This window comes from Cavia porcellus, unplaced genomic scaffold, assembly GCF_034190915.1.
Source record: "Cavia porcellus strain 051 isolate PalLab524CR breed Dunkin Hartley unplaced genomic scaffold, mCavPor4.1 scaffold_6, whole genome shotgun sequence".
NCBI lineage: Eukaryota > Metazoa > Chordata > Mammalia > Rodentia > Caviidae > Cavia > Cavia porcellus.
Genome location: NW_026947489.1, coordinates 83,924,066 through 83,943,680, shown reverse-complemented (window position 1 = coordinate 83,943,680; position 19,615 = coordinate 83,924,066).

Genomic DNA, 19,615 nt, shown 5'->3' with positions numbered 1-19,615 from the left:
CCAGTTCTGAACTCAAATCTCAACTGGTCTGGACTGAACCTCCCAGGGTTCAAAAGCTTGTTTAGCCTCTTTGGAGAAGCCCTTACAGCCAACCTCACTAGTTTCCCAGCACAAAATATTCCTGCACTTATGATTAATGACACCCAAGGTGCCTGCGGGAAAGGCACTAAATCTCTGCTGTAATATCTGGCAGAAATTGATTACAAGAAAGAACCTCTACAAATTTCTTGGAGCTCTGGCTTCCATAGAATCTGGACCCTGGGTTTCACAAAAACAATGGTGCATATGCAGACTGTCAGCCCCTGTGAGTGCCCAGTGGCTCCCTGTGCAAATACCTGGATCAGATTGTAAGGGCTACTGCCCACCTTTGCCCGCACTCTAGCAGCCATATCCTTCTGATCAAAAAAGCTGACAAACTCATCTTAGGCCAAGACATGACTGCTCAGGTGCCACATGCTGCACTGAACCTCCTGAGTAACTGAGAACCACTTGATCCTGCCATGTACCTGCACACAGCGCTGGGACCACGAGACCACAACAGACAGGCACTGACTGACGAACCTCTTCTCAAGTGACCAGACTTAAACATGAATCCACTGACAGATGCTGAGGATATTCTGGCAGGCTAGACATGCAATGGTTGCCTTGGACAAAGATATTTTGGGCAAAGCTTCCCTGCTACTGTTTATACTTGCTGTTTGGAAATCTGTTACTGGCAACTTCAAACTTGCACTCAAAAGAGTTTAGTTCAGAGGCCTAAGTCCTTTCTGGAAATTTGATTGGCTGAAACATCAGTTCCAGCCAGAAAACCTTTACCCAGTACTCCTGGAAGATGCATCTTAATCAGAGCCAGAGCTGCCCCACCACAGGTTCTGCAAGCTCAAGTCACAATGCTGGCAGCTATATCATCTGTGTCATGAGCCCTGACCTCCAACGGATGGGCAGAGAGACTTAGTGCCCATCTGCATTCCTCAGTCTGACCTGAGGCATTCCCTATCTGAGCTGAGAGAGCAATAAGTTTGTAGGGTCCTGCTGAAAAAAAATCATCCCTAGATATGGCCTTGATCACTGGCAGCAACAATAGCCCTGCATTGGTAGCAGACATAACCAAATAGAAACTACACACAGCATACAGGCCACAAAGTTCTAACAAAGTTAAGAAACATAACCTTAGCCGGGTGTGGTGACACACGCCTGTAATCCCAGCACTTGAGAGGTTGAGGCAGGAGAATAGTTGCAAGTTCCAGCCCAGCCTGGGCTACAAACTGAGCTCAAGGCCAGCATGAACTGCATTGCGAGCCCCTATCTCAAACACACACACACACACACACACAAGAAACTTTACCCTACAGAAATAGCTTCATAAGTATTTAGCTAAAAGACATGTTATACCCAGAGACATGCTGTAGACACATGGAATCCACGTACATATTCATTACCTCTGCAACTTTCAGAAACCTAGCCTTAATCCACCATCCCAGAGTCCTGCTGAATTTCTGGAGAGTTTACCTGGACCAGATAGCTACTCTGAAGTGCACCCAAAAGAATCAACACACTCACATCCCTGCTCTGGTCACTCCAAACACTGACCAGGCCATGCACAACTGAAGCATGAAGCCACCATTCTCAGGATTGCTCCACACCTCCATGTATTAGTCGCCTTGACTTTTCTGCCTTTTCCGGCTGCTTACACCAGCCCTTGTTTTCATTGCAGACTGCATTTTTGCCTTAGCACTATGATCTTCAGAGAATAAGAAATAACCAGTAAAATTTTCCAATCTTGTGGAACTTGGCTATGGCCCATCCTGGGATCACTGATAACTCTAATGTTATTGCTTCTAGTTGGGACTTGTCTCAAAATATCACATGTAACACGCCCAGAAGAAATTTGTCAGGGAGACTAAAAGAGGGTAGAAATGTAGCAGGAAATGCCCTGCCCCGGCCATTCTATTAGTTGCCAAGGTACTATTTTCCTTTACACTTCTGTCACTAGTGTCTCCTGGAAAAGACAGTTCACTGGGATACATACTGTAAAAACTGATTAAATACAGCAAAATACTCTGCTTCTTGCTTGCAACCCCATAAAACCTCCTTCCCTGAACCTTTATCATCTGACATTATTTTTATTTTTTCAGTGTATCTTAATTATTATGTACACACCCATATACATATACTGTCCCTTTCATCTTCTCACATTAATGAGACAATCCGATGTTTACACATGGATGCCTGGTTAATTTCACTTATGAATATGGTCTGAAATTGCATCCATTTCCCTATAAAAGTCTCAAGTTTGTTCTTCCTCATGGCTGAGTAGTACTCCATTTTACAAAATTACATCTTTTTTTAAATCCATTTCTCAGTCGATAGGCATTTAGGTCATTTCCAAGATCTAGCTATTACAGAGGAGATTGAATGTATTCAGGGTGGGATGAGTAAGAGTGTTGATAGTGGACATGCTTATCTTGTTCATGATTTTAGAGAGATAGCTTTCAGGTATTGCCCATTTAGCATGATGTTAGCTGTTGATTTGTCATAGATGGCTCTTATCAAAATAAGTTAAAGACCATCTATTGTAATTTTCTGTAGGATTTTTTATTATGAATGGGTGCTGGACTTTGTCAAAAGCTTTTTCTGCATCTGTTGAGATGATCATATGGTTTTTGTCTTTGATTCTGTTAATATGCTGTATTAAGTTGTTGATTTCTGCATGTTGAACCAATCCTATGTCCCTGGGATGAATCTCACTTGATCATGGTGTATATAAACTTGATGATTTGCTGCATTCTGTTTGCCAGTATTTTATTGAGGATTTTTGGATGTATGTTCATCAGGGAAATTGGCCTGTAATTCTTTTTCTTAGTTAGATCTTTCTGTAGTTCTGGTAGCATGGTAATGCTTCCTTCCAGGAATGAATTTTGGAGTATTGCTTCATTTTCAATTTAATTAAAGAGACTGAGAAGCAGTGGTATTAATAGTTTTATAAATTTCTTATGGAACTCAGCAGTGAATCCCTCTGGGCCAGAATTTTTCTTTGTTGATAGACTTTTAATTACATTTTCAATTTCCTCTATTGATATTGGGTTATTTAGGATTTTCACATCTCCTTGATTCAGCATTAGTAATATGTATATAAGAATCTATTACTTCTGTATTTTTTTATTTAATTAGAATACAAGTTCTCCAAATAGGTGTAGATGACTTTCCGGATTTGTCAGGGTCCGCCATGATTTCACCCTTTTCATTCCTAATTCTGCATTTGAGTATTTTTTTTTCTTTTAATGATTTTGCCTGAAGGTTTTTCAATTTTATCTAATCTTTCAAAGGACAAATGCTTTGATTCATTGATTCTTTGTATTAATTTTTTGGTCTCCAACGTATTGATTTCTGCTGGATATTTTTGTTGTTGTTAGTTATTCTTTTTTTTTAACCATGGATTGAACTCATGACTTTGTTCTGGCCAGGTATATTGGGAACCCGCCCAAGAGTCTCAACTGTCAATCTCAAAAATATCATGAAAAAATAAAAAAACAAAACAGAGACAAGTATCATGTTCCAACAATGGCGGGGAAGCCAGTGTCCCTGGATCTGACCTCCCAACTCCCAAAACAGCCACTGTTTATTTTTCTGTAAAAACATAGGTGGGGCTAGCAGAGGATTATGATTCATCCCAAGTCTCCCCTCCAGAGGGTATAGATAATCTTATTTTAAAGCATTTGATCCCAGCATAATCCTCTGGTGATTTAAAAAGGCAGAGATGAACCAGGCATGGTGGTTCACGCCTGTAATCGCAGCACTCGGGAGGCTGAGGTGGGAGGATCCTTGCCAGTTTGAGACCAACCTGGGTACAAAGTCAGCTCAAAGCCAGCCTGAACTACATAGTGAGACCCCGTTTCAAAAAACAAAAAAATAAAAACATAAAAAATAAATAAAAATAAAAAGGCAGAGATGGATATTCTGCTTAGAACTATTTGTCCTTGAGTATAATTTTCAAATGACTTAAGAGGGCATAGATGATCTTGTGCTTGGAAGAGTCAATGTGAAATCTCAGGTGGGTGGTACCAATAATCCCAATTCTTCCTTTTATTTCCTACCGAGATATGCAAAACCAGTCACTGTGACTTTGTGATCCCCAAGAAGGTACTTTGTGGTCCCCAACAAGGTACGTACTATACCACTGAGCTATGTCCCTTCTCTGCTCTGATCTTTATGTTACTGCACAGTATGAGCTTTTGATTTAGCCTGCTTTTCTTTTTCTAGAAGTTTGAGGTCCACCATTATGCTGTGTATATGTGCTTGCTCTATTTTCACGATATGGTTGTTTACCACTATCACTATCAATTTCCCACTAAGGTTGTTTTCATAGTGTCCCATGAATTCAGATATGTTGTAATGTTATCACTCAACTGTAAAAATTTGTCTAATTTCTTCTTTAATTTCATCTGTGACCCATTGGTTGGTTGGTAAGGTGTTACTTAATTTCTATGTATTTATGAAGTTCTTGTGGTTTCTTTTCCCATGGATATCCAAATTCATTGCACTGTGCTCTAATAATGTTCTGGGAATGATCTGAATTCCTTTGCATTTACTTAAGCATGTTCTATCGGCCAGTATGTGGTCTGTTTTGGAGAATGTCCGATGTACAGCTGAGAAGGTATATTCTGATTGCGTGGGGTGGAACACTCTACAGACAACTACTAAATCCATTTGTTTGAAAGTTTGGCTCAGTTCTAATAATTCATTATTAATTTTATTATCTAGTTAATGTGTCTTTTTGTGACAGTGGGGTTGTGATATCTCCCAGTACAGTTGTATTTGGGTTTATTTGAATTCTTGTCTCTGTAATTATTTGTTTTATACCATTGGGTGCATTGGTATGAGTTGCATGTATACTTATGATTGGTATCCCTTCCTATTGGATTGTTCCCTTTATGAGGATATAGGAATTTTATTTATCTCTCTTAATCACTCTTGGCTTGCAATTCACTTTGTCTGCAGATAGAATATCTACACCTGCTTTTTTGTCTGTTCCTATCACATGGAGTATTGATTTTCATCCTTTGATTTTCAGTCTATGGATTTATTTTTGAATTCAATGTGTTTCTTGCAAGCAGCATAATGTTGAATCTGGCTTCTTGATCCATTATGCCAGTCTGTGCTTTTTGATTGGTCTATTGAGACTGTTAACATTGATAGTTGTAGCTGATATGTATTTATATGTATTCATTCTTGTTATTTTCCTATTGTCGGCTACCCCCTATTTTCTGTCCCACTAATTCTTAAGATTCCCTGATGGATTCGTTCTGTCATGACTCATGGAGCTGTAGCTCTTATTATCTCTCTCTATGTCCTTCAGAACACTTGGGAGTATGGACTGGTGGTTACAAATTTCCTCAGGTATTAAATGTCTTGAAAGTGTCTGATTTCTCCATCATATCTGAAAGATACTTTTGTAGGGTGCATCAGTCTGGATTATCAGTTGTTTTCTTTAGAGCTTGGATTACTTCATTGCAAGCTCTCCTTGACTTGAGAGTTTGTGCTGAGGAGTCATTTGTAATTCTGATGTGCTTTCCTTTACAGGTGATTTGTTTCTTTTACCCCCCAGCTTTTAAGCTTCTATTCTTGTGGTGAATTTTTGGAATGTTCACTATGATATGCCTGTCTATAGAATTTTTTTGACCATGCTAATTCGAGTTCCATATATGTTGTTTATCTGAATATCAAATTGTTTTTCTCTGCCAAAGAAGTTTTCAGCCATGAAGTCTATGAACATCTTTTAACATCATCTGTGTTACCTCTGGCTTTTTCATTTACTCCAACCAACCTTAAATTGTTCTGCTTTGCCTCATCTAGCAGCTACTGCATTGATTTCTGATGGCCCCTTGCTATTTTTGAGAAAATGTTTCTTTTCTTGATCACTACCTTGAAGCCTGTCTTTAATATCTGAGATCCTGTCCTCATATTGGCCCTATCTGCTTTTATACTTCCATTGCAATTCTTATTCTCCTGGATATCTGCGTAAATCTGTTTTATGGATTCCATTTGTTTCATATGTTTCTCTTCATTAGGTTCTTGAACCCATCTATTTTTTTGTTTGTATGTGCTCTGACATAACGAAGTATGGTCTTTATCTGAGCGATTATTTCTGATTTCATTTTTTCTAGAATGTCATTCAATTGCTTTGCTGTTATGACTTCATGGAGGTTTTTGGATTTGGGATTTGGCTTTTGATTTTCCCACATCATTGCCTCCTGGATTTGCTTTTGGTGAACCTGATGTCTGGAGTTGCATTCTGTTTAACTGTCTTCTCATTTTTCCCTTCTTTTTAAGTTTAATTTCTTAGGTGATGATTGTGAGTTGCCTATGGTGGGTTGCTTTATTGTTAATGTTTAAGTCCCTGGATGATGGCTACTTTCTGAGCTATCTTCCAGGTACAGCTGGTTTTTGGGTTTGAGTCTGTTGGAAGACCTCACCTCTTCAGTTTGTTGGAGAGGAGAAGCTGTTGCGTGTGTGGCCCAGTCCCTGGTCCTTCGGCACTGTGACACAGTATTTTCCATGAACCTTAGTCAATCTCAGTCATGGAATATAGGACGAACATTGTGAGCCAGTGCAGTCCCGCATGTCTGCTACTCCCCTCCACTGCTGTGTCTCTCTGCAGAGGCCCCTGGCATCACCGGCTGTCACAGTCACTCTTGGTCTGCAGATTTGTACTGCTCCTCTCATGCACTAAGTCCCATCTCTGGGAGAAGGCGCTGCTGGGCACTTCTGTGTTTGCTGCAGGGTCTCTCTGCGCTCTCTCCATGGCTTCAGTTACCACCTCAGATGTTTTCTGCTTCTTGTCTTCTTCATGATGCTATATTCCAGTATCTGGTGGTGACTCTCAGAGAGGCTGTTATTTCTGCTGGTAACTGCTCAGCTATCTTGGTCTCAACTCTGGTTCTTTGTTTGTTTGTTTGTTTGTTTTGTGCCTGACATTTAAAGGAAAAATTAATTCCCTGTCAGTATCTATCTAAACTTTTAAATATCAGTCTACAAATCAAGTGTGTCACTGTGGTATTTCTGCATGCCTTCAAATGAGAAGTCCTTCAAAGTAGGTGGCAGGGGAGACAGGGAGTTGCTGGGTGCGCCGGGCTAGCATCTAAGTCTCAGCTGCCTCAGGCTTCTAAGTAGTGGAACTCAGGCCTGGGGTGAGACGCTCACCTCCTAAGTAGGATCTTAACTCACATTCTGGAAAATCATTGAAGGAGACAGATTGAAAGGTAGGGGCAGATGGATCAGGCAGGGGGAGGACGCTGGGGAGAACAGGGCCAGGATTCCAGGTAGAGCAGCTGAGATAGGAGGCTCACCATACTTCAGATGGCCCGCACAGTTTCTGCCTCCGTGTGTGTCCGTGGGTGTGAGTGTTTGTATGCACACACGGGTGTGAGGCTGTGCTACTTGCTCATTATCTGAGTTCCAGCATTTCCAATATGATCGTAGGAGCAGCCAGGTATGACCGAACACACTGGGACTGCCAGGACCCTGGGAGGCTGAAGCTGGAGGATCCCAAGTTCACACTGAGGCTGGGCAATTTAGCAAATGAGGAAGAACTGGCCTTACAATACAGTTTTTCATTTCATATATCTCTCTGTCCGTGGGACAAAATTTTGCTTTGTAGTTTAGGCTCGCCCTGAATGTCTTCTATGCCTTAGGCTGCCAAGCAACTCAGTAATCCTGCCCCTCAGTATTGAGAGTGCTGGGATTAAAGGCGTGAGTCCACGCCCTGCAGTCTCAACCTTCAAGAAAAAGCCAGAGCCATTGGTGGTGCCAGCCAGTGAGCAGAAAGCTGAGGCAGGAGGATCCAAACTCCAGAGCTGTGGGCCCTCTGGCGCAGTTCCAGGTGATAGAGGGGACAGAAATAGAGCGCCCAAGCTGCTAGTCGTCAGAGAAGTGGTCCAGTTTGTGATCCGGAAAAGCGACAAAGGAATCCTGAGCGAGAAGGGAGGTGAAGACTGAGAAAAGTGTATTGAGAGACAGAGATCGAGCTCCTGAGAGAAGAGAGGGAACCTAAGAGTGGGTCGCCCAAGAGCCCCCTGGTCCAAGGACATTTCCCAGTACAAAGCTGAGAGGTGAATAGAGGGGGACAAGTTGGGTGCCAGGTGGGTCCGCTCTGGGCTCAGGGAAATGACAGGGAGCAGCGCTGGGGGAGGAGGGATGGGAAGGGGAGGCAGATCCCCAGGGAGAGAAGCAGCAGGCAGAGTTGGGTGCCTTGTTGCCTGGTCCCTCAAGTGCCCTGAGGGCCGAGCCTGTCTGACCTGCTGCCCTCCCTCCTCTGGGTCTCTGTATCCCCAGCTCAGCCATGGCGAGCAACGCTGGCCTGGGCGAAGGTGGACGCGCCTGGTGGACGCAGCCCCAGCACTTCTGCAAGCCGCTGGTCTTCTACGTGGACGCGGAACAGGAGGATCGTGTGTTTGGCGCAAGGGACAGGCACGGGGACAGCCAGCTTCGGCGCCTGGAGGAGCACAGCCACACGCTGATCCAGCTAGAGGCCTGGGCCACGCCAGACGGCCACACCCGCGTGACCGTTGTGGGGCCAGCGGGGGCGCGGCGCTGGCTGCTGTCATTGGTGCGCAGCCTGGGCAGTGGGGAGCCGGGGGCCCGAACCCGCGACCTTGCCATGCTGCGGCTGGTGCACAGCCGCCCACTCCACAGTGAAGACCTGGCCTCCACACCCTGGGAGGTGCCACTGCCCGCCGACCTGGCCCTGGCCATCATCCTGAGCAGGCCCGGGTCCCTGCTGATTCCTGGGGTCCTTCTGCTGCTGTGGATTGGCTGGATGTTCTGGAATCTCAGGTTCCCTGCAGCTGTGAGCAGGGCCCAACTCCCCCGTGGCAGAGCGGGCACCCAGAGAGAGGCACGGAGTGAGAGCCTGGCACCCGGATCCTCCTCTGACAGCTGCGGGACTGAGTGTGTGGCAAGAAGTCGGTCTGTGGGAGAACGGCCTGAGGTCCGAGACAACAACACCGAGAACATCAGCTACTGACCCAGGCCTGGGAGCAGCGAGGTGCTGCCTGGGCCCTGCAGTGAGCTGGAAGCCTGGCAAGTGCCTTGGGGACCTCCTCCCCTGGCTGAGGACCTGTTCAGGGCAGGGTGGCCCACAGTGAAGTGGGCGGTCAACATGTTGATGGGCTCAGTATGTGTCCACAGTCCTGCTGGTGAGGGTCCTCAAGGGTTGGAAGGGCTGGAGATTTAAACAAAACAAAACACAAACGTGACGTGTTGATGTCATGGATTATGTAACATGGAATTTATAAACAAAAAATGTAATCAAGTACTAGGGCTGTGGATTTGTGCCTAGGCTCTGTGTTCAATCTCCTTTATTGGGAGAAAATTAAAGAAATAAATACTGTAATTTAGTTCCACGGTTATCTCTTCACTTTTGTATCTATCTTAGTTATCTATTTCCATTGGAGACAGGGTTTCCTTTCAATTCAGGCTGGCACTGGCTCACCCTGGAGGCCAAGCGGGTCTCCCACTTCTCACAACCCTCCTACCTCGGCCTCCACACTGCTGCCTTTACAGGTCACCACAGTCACCGCCATGTCCGCCTCTTTCTTCCTTTGCACACAGGCTCTCGACATCCAGTGCGCTGGCCTGGACATTGTGGCCATGCTCTGGCCTCAGCCTCCCAGCGTGCGGGGAGTAGAGGCCAGCTCTGTCACTGCTGGCTGCTCACCTTTCCCTCTGTAGAGCCCCAACTGCTGGCCACCTGCTTGGACTTCCACAGCTTGCTCTGCTTCCATGAACATGAAGGTCCGCCCCACGCCCTGCAGTGCTCAGCTCTCCCCCAGGGGGCTGAGTAGGGAAGCCCCTTCTTTGAGCACACCCAGAGCCAAGAAAGGGAAAGATGGAAAGGCTGGCAGGGAGAGCTCTCACTGGCTTCAACTCACCAGCCTCCCCTGGCCTCCAGCACCCAGCAGTCCTTGGGCCTCAGCATCCCAGCGCTGGGGTGACACCCATCAGACACCTTGCCCTACTTGAGTGGGAGGAAAAATCATGCTTGGAGCTGGGCGTGCTGATCCAACCATGGAAACCCAGCTCTCAGAGGCTGAGGCAGGAGGAATTCGCTGTTTCAGGCCGGCATGGACTCCATAGTGACTTCCAGGCCAGCCTGAACTGCATAGCCAGAGCCTCTCTCAAAGGAAGAGCGCCATCAGCCGGGGGGTGGGGGGGCAGTGGGTAGGCGTGGGGAGAGCCACTGCTCTGGGTGTCCTGCCCTCCTCCAGCGTGTCTGCCATCTCCTTCAATCTCCCCACACGCACAGGAAACGCCCTCCATGAGGCTCTGGTTGCCTCAATACCTCTCAGGATTACCATTTCTTCTCTAGATTTCTCACCACACAGAACCAGGGAAGATGCAGACTTCTCCCCCGACCCCCATGGAATCTGTTGGTGCCCTTCCTGAAAGAAAAGCCATTTCAAGGCACATCAGTGAGAGGCATAGGCAAACTCAGACAATAAGTAAAAGACAGGCAGCGTGGTCCTTGCCTGTGATCCCAGCACTCCGAGAGGCTGAGGCAGCGTGGTCCTTGCCTGTGATCCCAGCACTCCGAGAGGCTGAGGTAAGAGGATCACTTTGAGTTCCCAGACAGCCTGATCTATATAGTGAGACCCTGTCTCAAAACACAAAAGAAAGTCCAACAACCAAATGGAGGAGCTGAGCCTTTTTGGATCTGGGGTCTGCTTGGTCCCTCTCAGTTCTGGGAGGCAGTCCCAGAGGATTTGTCATGATCTGAGGGCCAATTTGGTTTCTACACGGTGCACAGTCTTGCTCAGAGGTGCATTCTTGGTCTTCATTATTGGTGGATGTGGTGTGGGTGGGGGTGTGCTCCCATTTTGGGCTGAGCTCCTCATAGGCTGTTCTTTCAGACTTTGCTTTGTCTAGAATCCAAGAGAGTTCAGGACAATGAGTCAGGACTTCTAGGCAAAACGCCAAGGGACTGGGAGCTGGACATTGAAAGCTGACAATCAGGTGTCCCTGCAGACCCTGAAAATGACATCAGTTCCTTTCAGTGTTGAGAGGGGATGAAGGTAGACATTTTACGGCTAAGAGACCTGGGAAGGCAGGTTTGCCTTTACAGACCTTCACGCAGAGCCAAGCAAGAATGGGACCCATAGTCACTGTTTACTGTCTTCTGTTGTGGCACTGGGTATTAAATATGGGCTTCAAACCAACCTAAATCCCAACTGTTGTACTGTGTTTTGTTTCATTTTCCTAAGGCATTTTCTTGTTATGTAGTTCAGGCTGGCTTTGATCTATATAGCCTAGTTTGTCTTCAAATTTGTGTTGATCCCCTGCCTCAGCCTCCCAAGTGCTGGCATTACAGATGGGAGCCACCCCACCCATGTAAGGATGGGTTTTGCTGGCAATTTACCTCTCTTCATCCCCCCAGAGCTATTCCTTACTCACACTTCTCCAGGTGGAGTTCTCTGAGGCTTAGCTATTTAATTTGGAGATTTCCCAGATAACAGTGTCATTTGAATCAGCTGGATGTTTTAATCTAGAGTCTTAGTCTCCTCTGTGAGTTTATGGTTTCAGCAGGTCTCGCATTGGGCTTGAGAATTCACATTTCTGGTGCTATCGCCTGTGGCTGCTGCTGCTGGTCAGCAGATTGCACTTGGAGTATGCACGGGCCAGGAGCACATCTTAGGGGACATCAGGAAACAGGTTCTGGGACGTCCGTGTGTCAGTCTGGGCACTCTCTGAGGTCTCCAACAGGTGAAGGAGAGTCTACTGCCCCAGCTTTCTTCCCGGGGTCCACCCTTGGCGGGTCACGCCCTCAGTGCCTTTGGAGCATGGAAATTCATTCCCGTTTCCCTTTCCTGCTTCTTGGTTCTGCCTCCTCCCTCTGTGGATGTGGCTGTCCCCTCTCCTGAAGATGCATTCTCTCCAGACTGCAGAGTCCTGCTGTCTTCTGCTCTGCTCTCTTCTCTGAGAATCCACCCTGCAAATAAAAGTGAGCATATCTATGGGTTCCTGTTTCTCTGTCTCCCTGTCCTCAGTAACACACCAGGCTTTGCACATCTCCAGGACGCTGTTTTTGGTGGCAACAACCAAGAAACCAGCTTGATACAAAGAGGAAATGGTTTCATCTCACATCTGTCTCACTCCAGGGAGGAGTGACATGGTTCTCAGTCCCGTGTAGTGCTGTGTCTGAGGCAGCGCATGGAGACAGTTAAATATTTATTTTGCCCCTGCATCTGCAACTTGTGCAGGGCTGTTGGGGACAGCTCACTTCTGCCTTTGCTGTGGGAACTCAAGCCTGCAGATGGAGTTTTCGGGGCCTCCCAGTGGCTGCTTTGTCTTCCTGAAGCAGGTGGGTTCTGTTAGAGACTGGACAAGAACTCAATTCCAGTAGGACACGGAAGCAACTGTTAACCCATAATGATGACTCTTGTAGGCCCACTGATTCACATCAGATACATGCTCCTCATTAGAAGCAAGAAACCAGGACCATCTCATATTCGGAGAGGAAAGTTTTTATATCCAGATTTTGGGAGGTAGAGGCAGCGACAGGATTGCTGTGAATCCAAGGTCATTTTGGGGTGCATAGCAAGTGCTAGGCTGGCCTGGCCTCTTGGCTAACCACCAACTGCAAAACATCTCTGACCTCAATGGAAGGGAAACAAAATTCCTGCTCTGTCACATCTCTCGGTTAATGTGCTATAAAAATCTATCAAAATTCTGACTCAGTTGCACAGCTTTGCAAATTCCATCTGAACTGTGTCGCTGGTGCCAGCTAAAATAAAAGTGCTTCTTTTAAAAAAGACATCGTCTCGCACTGTTTTTCATCTTGGAGGCCTTTTTGGGGTACAACAAGAGCAAGACCCTGTCTCAAGAAATCAAATAAAATCCAGTTGTGGTGGCACATGTCTCAGGAGGCTGAGGCAGAAGGATCACCATGAGTTGCAGGTCAACCTGGCTTACAAACTGAGTTCAATGCCAGCCTAAACTGCTAGGGAAAGCCTATCTCAAAAAGACAAAATAAAATAAAATTTAAAAAATCAAATAAATAAAGAATTTTAACCAGACATGATAGCACACACCTGCAATCCCAGCACTGGGAAGGCTGAGGCAGGAGAATCACTGCAGTTTGAGGCCAGTGTGGTCTACGCAGTTAGAATTAATCTTTAAAAAAAAATTGAAAGCAGGTCAGGTCAAATGCTCCATTCTTAAATTACTATTAGTTTTTACTTTTAGTTTTGGTTTTTTGTTTGTTTTATTTTTGGTTTTCTAGAAAAGGTCTCTCTATGTAATGTAGGTTGACCTTGAATTCACTGTATAACCAAGGTTAGCCTCAAGCTCACAGGGATGCTCCTGCCTCAGCATCCCAAATTCTGGGATTACAGGCATGCACCCCACCCCACCCCAGCTTTAAATTTGCCTCTGAATATGAGCTGGTCCTAGTTTTCTGCTTCTAATAAAGAGAAAGTAGCTGATGTGACACAGAGGGCCTCCAAGGGCCATCCTAATGGGATGTCAGCTGCCTCCTGGTCCCACTGGGCTACTCGTCCTTGAGGAGTCTCAGAGAAAACCCACCTGCTGCAGGGAGAGTAAGCAGCCCCTCAGAGGCCCCGGCAAGTCCAGCCCCAGTCTCGCGTCCCCACAGCAAAGGGGGAAGTGAGCTGTCCCCGCCAGCCCTGCATACGTTGCAGATGCAGGGGCAAAATTAATACATTTGCTGCATAATCAGCCACAGCCCTAGCATGGGACAGCCCACCCTGCAGTGAGACAGATGGGAAATGAAACCATTTCCTCCTCTGGTCAAATGGGTTTTCTTGCTCGTTGCCACCAAAGAAGCCTCCTGGAGATGTGTGCAAAGGCTGGTGAGTTCCTGAGGACAGAGAGACACAGAAAGAGGAACCCACAGCTGTGCTATTTTTAGCAGGGTGGATTCTAGACTGTGAAAAGTGGAGCAGAGACAGCAGAGCTCTGGAGTTTGGAGAACTTGTGCACCTTCAGGTTAGGGGACAGCCACACCCACAGAGGGAGGGAGGCAGAAGCACAAACCAGTAAGGGGAAACAGGAGTGAAGTTCCTTGCACCGAAGGGGTTCAGGGCATTACCCTGTGAGGAGGGTACCCAGGAAGAAAGCCTGGGTGCCGGACTCTTCTTCACCTGCTGCAGACCTCAGAGGATGTCCAGATTGACACATGGAGGTCCCAGGACCTATTTGCTGATGTCCCCTAAGATGTGCTCCTGGCCCAGGTATTCTCCAAATGTGATCTGCTAACCACCAGCAGTCACACAGGAGATTGTGCCAGAAGCATGAATTCTGAAACCCCACCCAAAATCTGTTGAATCCATAAACTTGCAGAGACCAAGACTCTTTATTTTAAAATATCCGGGTGATTCTAAAGACACCATTATCTGAGAAATCACTAAATTAAATAGCTAAGCCTCAGAGAACTCCACCTAGAGAAGTGTGATTTAGGAATAGCTCTGGGAGGATGAAGAGGGTAAACTGCTAGCAAAACCAATCCTCAAATGGGTGGGGCAGCTCACATCTGTAATGCCAGCACTTGGGAGGCTGAGACAAGGGAATCAACACAAGCTTAAAGACAAACTGGGCTACATAGTTCAAAGCCAGCCTGAACTACATAGCAAGACTCTGCCTCAAAAAGCAAAAAAGAAAAAGAAATATCCAATTGCAGTGGGTAAAGCAGTGACATCGGGGTGTGGGAGGAGTAGGGGGACCCAGGGTTGTCCTCTAAGCAGATTGAACACAGCGCCTTGGCAAGGATTTACATTGCCAACACCTTTTTCCCTTTTTATAAATTTTATTTTGATTAATGAACAGTGCCAACACCTGATGACGACCCTCACTGGCAGGACTTCGGTACAGGTACAGAAGCCCTCAAGCATCTTCACCGCCCCACCCAACCCCACGCCACCCAGCACTGAACACTTGCTCAGTGTGGGACATGGTTTCCCAGGCACTCAGGCTGGCCTCCAGCTCGCTCTAGAACCCAGGCCACACCTCATAGTTCCCAGGCCTTGGACAAGGGGGCTCTTGGGGGACCCACTCTTAGGTTCGCTCTCCTTTCTCAGGAGCTCAGTCTCTTCTCTCTCTCTCAAGAGTTTTCTCACTCTTCACCTGTCTTCTTCCTAAGGATTCTTTCATAGCTTTGGGAGATCACGAACTTGGCTGCTTCTCTGAGGACTAGCTTCTTGGGTGCTCTATTTCGGACCGCTCTAGCAGGGGGCCCACAGCTGGACGGCTCAGCAGCTCTCCAGCTTAGCAGCTTTGTAGCTGGGCAGCACTGCAGCTCTGCCTCCTCCTGCTTCAGCCTCCTACTGGCTGGCCAACACCACCACCACTTCAGCTCCTTTTGAAAGGTTGGCCCTGCCAGGCATGGTGGCTCATGCTTTAATCCTAGCACTCTAGAGCCTGAGGAGACAGAGATTACTGAGTTTCAGGACAGCCAGGGATCCAGAGATTACTGAGTTTCAGGGCAGCCAGGGATCCAGAGGACTTTCAGGCCGAGCCTGAACTACAAAGCACAACACTGTCTCCCACAGACAGACAAACAGACACAGAGATGAGGCAAAGGAAAAGCTGTATTTGGAGGCTACATTGCCCAGGCTAGGCATGATTTGGGGACCTCCCGCTTCAGCCTCCAAAAGTGCTGGGAGTAGTAGTGTGTGCCATCACAGACGGCTCCTCCCAAGCACATTTTGGAAAAACCAGACCCAGAATAAGGGCAAACAGCAGCGCCTTGCAAATGGGCATGCACGCACTTGCGCACAGGCCACTAGAAATCCAGGGGGCGGTGCTGAGCTAGCCCTACCTGAGCTGATTGGCCTCCAGTGCTGGGCCTCTTCTCTTCTCCCCTCCTACAGCCCTGTGCCTCATGCCCCTGCCTGTGCCTCTTCCTCCTCTCCTACAATTCTGTTTCCAGAAGGAGGGTCCAGAAGCTATGCAGCAGCTTTGTGCAGTTCCAGCGCTTGGAAGCCTGAGGAAGGAGCATCCCTGACACATAGAAGCCAGCCTGCATTTCATAGTGAGTGACTTCGTGGCCAGCTGAAGTGCATAGCAAAGCTCTGTCTCAAAACATGAAGAAATCAATAAAATAAAATAAAATAAAGTAAAATAAAAAGTTGAGGATGCAGGTTGTCTTGAAGCCTGCGTTCAGTCCCCATTACTACAAAACTCAAAATAAGTGTGAGTCCAATCCCTGCTAGACTCTGCTTGAAGGCATGTCAAGGAGTTTCTGTCCTCTCATGTCTCTTAGCCCTAAAATGCCCAGCTCGTCTTGTCCCCTGTCAAGACCCAAAGGAACTGGCATCATTTTCAGGGTCTGCAGGGACAACTGACTGTCAGCTTTCACAGCTTCCCATTCCCACTGCCTAGGGCCCATGCCTCCAACCCTGAGTCTTTGCCCTAAACACCCTTGGATTCCAGCAAAAGCAAAGGCTCCTAGGCCAGCACTTGAGCAGCTCATCCCACAAGTGCGAGCACACACACACCTACCCCCCGACACACACACATCCAGCAAGGTTCAGGACCAAGAATGCACCTCCAAGCAAGATTGTTCAGCTCCTGGAAACCAAATCAGCCCTCAGACCATAAGAATTCCTCTGTACTTGGGCGACGGAACTGAGAGGCACCAAGCAGAGGCTACATCCAAAAAGACTCAGCTCCTCCATGTGGTTTTTGGCTTGGCTTTTCTGCTTTGGGCATGCACCACCATGCCTGACTCCTCCTTTCTGCTTTCTGCAGTGGTGCAGTGTGGATCTCTTTAGCAGAGGGCCTGAGCAGAGATATTTCACACCTGCTGAGACAACCACATGCTCCTACCTCAGGCTTGCAAATGCCTGGACTGCAGGCTCTGGCAGCCACACCCAGCTCCTGCATGGATTCTGCACCCTCTCTTTGGAAACAGCATTGCAGGAGAGGAGGGAGAGGCAGAGGCAGGTCCATGAGGCACATAAGGGAAGCAGGAGAGAAAAGGGCCAGGACTGGAGGCTGAGAAGCTCAGGTAGGGGGCTCCCCCAGCTCAGCACTGCCCACTGGATTTCTAGTTGCCTGTGCGCACCTACTCACAGGTGCAAGTCGCTGCTGCTTGCCCTTGCTCTGGGTCTGGCTTTTCTAAAATGTGCCTGGGAGGAGCCGTCTGTGATGGCACACACCACTACTCGTGGCACTCTGGGAGGCTGAAGCGGTAGGGTCCCCAATTCATGCCTAGCCTGGGCAATGTAGCAAATGATAAAGAAGTGGCCTCCAAATACAGTTTTTCACTTGACCCATCCTGCATCTGTCAGACTTGTCTGTGGGAGACAGTGCTATGCTTTGTAGTTCAGGCTTTGCCTGAAAGTCCTCTGTATCCTAGGCTGCCATGCAACTCAGTAATCCTGTGCCCTCAGTCTCCAGAGTGCTGGGATTAAAAGCATGAGTCAGCATGCCCGGTAGTGCCAACCTTTCTAAAGGAGCTGAAGCAGTGATGGTGTCAGCCAGCCAGCAGCAGGCTGAGGCAGGAGGAGCCAGAGCTGCAGAGCTGCCAAGCTACCAAGCTGCCAAGCTGCAGAGCTGGAGAGCTGCTGAGCTGTCCAGCTGTGGGCCCTCCTGGGAGGTTCCCAGTGATAGAGCAGACAGAAATAGAGCACCCAAACCACTAGTCCTCAGAGAAGCAGCTGAGTTTGTGATTCCTCAAAGGTACGAAGAAATCCTTACAGAGAAGGCAGGTGAAGAGTGAGAAAACTCCTAGAGACAGAGAGAGAGAGAGAGAGAAAGGGAGAGAGAGAGAGAGAACAGATCAGGCTTCTTAGAGAAGAGAGGGAACCTAAGAGTGGGTCACTAAAGAGCACTTTTTTCCAAGGACATTTCCTAATGCCAAGCTGAGAGGTGAGTAGAGCCTGGCGAGATGGGTGGCAGGTGGGTCCGCTCTGGGCTCAGGGAGATGGCAGGGAGAGGCGTTGTGGGAGGAGGGATGGGAAGGGGAGGGGGATCCTCAGGGAGAGAAGCAGCAGCGAGTTGGGTGTCCTGGGGGCCAAGCCTGTGTGACCTGCTGCGCTCCCTCCTCTGGGTCCGTCTCTCCCCAGCTCAGTCTGTGAGCCAGGCACCCATGGCAAGCAGCACTGGCTTGCAGCAAGGTGGATGTGCCTGTTGGAAGTGCATACAGCATTTCCGCAACCCGCTGTTCTTCTACTGGGACACGAAGCAGGAGTAGCAGGGTTTTGAGCCTGGAGGTGTACAGCCACATGCTGATCCAGCTGGAAGCCTGGGCCATGGTAGATGGGCACATCCATTTTCAAATTACCACCAGTCTAGGTGCTGTGAAGATGGGCATCTTGTGTGTTGCAAGTCTGCCCTTATAGCTGGAGGTGTGCAAGGAAGTGTTGAGTTGGCAATGAGTCCAGGGGGGTGGGGAGGACTCAGCTCCCTTGGGACTGTGGAGAGCCACTTGTTAAGACACATTTGAAGAGCTGGGATTGTCAGATGCCAATAGGCTGCACCTGCTGCTTTGTTTTTGAGGAAGGGTCTTTCCATTTAGCCCAGCCTGGCCTTGAACTCAGGGCAGTCTTCCTCCCTCAACTTCCTGACATTGCTGAGATTATAGGTGTGCACCAGTGCATCTGACTTTTAGTCACATCTTTTTGTTTTCATTCATTCCATCTTTTGAGATGAGGTCTCACTATGCAGTTCAAGGTGGTCTTGTACTCATAGCAATCCTCCTGTCGCTATGGGAGGCTGGGATTAGAGATGTGTACGTGTGTGCCTGGCTCTATTTATTCATTTAGTGATGTGGAGGTGCAAGCCAGGGTGTCATTCATGCCACACAAGTGTTCTACCACTAAACTGCTCATGCAGTGCTCCTAGTTTTGCAGAATAGTCGTAAGATTCTGCCCACCACAGAACCTCAATAAAATAAGTCACCTTTTGTTCCCAGTTTTTTTCTATTTTGTTTGGTGTACAGAGGATTTGATCCAGAGTGTTTGCACTGAGCTATATCACCATTCATTTCTTAATTTTTATTTTGAGACAAGGTCTCCCTAACTTGCAAAGTAGTCCAGGTTTGGCTCCAACTTTTTGATAGGTTTTTCCATGGTGCTGTAGAAAAGCAAGAGCAAAGAAAGCACAAAAGAAAAAGGCCTTTTTTGTGGACAAGGGACAGCTGGGGGAGAGTGCACGATTCCCAAGAGGGCAGACAAGAAGCTGAAAGCTTTTATTCAGTTTGACAGGCAATGGAGTTTGAAGGGGCAGGCAGTGTGTGGTTTTCACACAGGATTGTGGGAGTGTTACAACACATGAAAAAAGTGGGGAGGCCGGTTTTCTAGTTTGGAAGAAGCACCCTGAAGTCAGTGTTGGAGGGAGCTGCTGTCCAGTACCATGGTGGGCAGGCACCATGCTGAGGTTGGCAGTGCTTCACATGGGCAGAAATTTCTTTTGATCTTCCTGCCTCAGCTTCCCTGAACCCCAGGGTTTTACGTGGGTGCCATCAGGTCTGGTTTGGTGCCAGCTTTCAGTTCTAGGTTTGAAGAAGTCTCAAAAGCCAAAAGAAACAAAAATGCAAACATTTGAATTTTCTTGGGCTTGTACTCTTTTCAAAAAGAAAGTTCTCAACATCCAGATATTT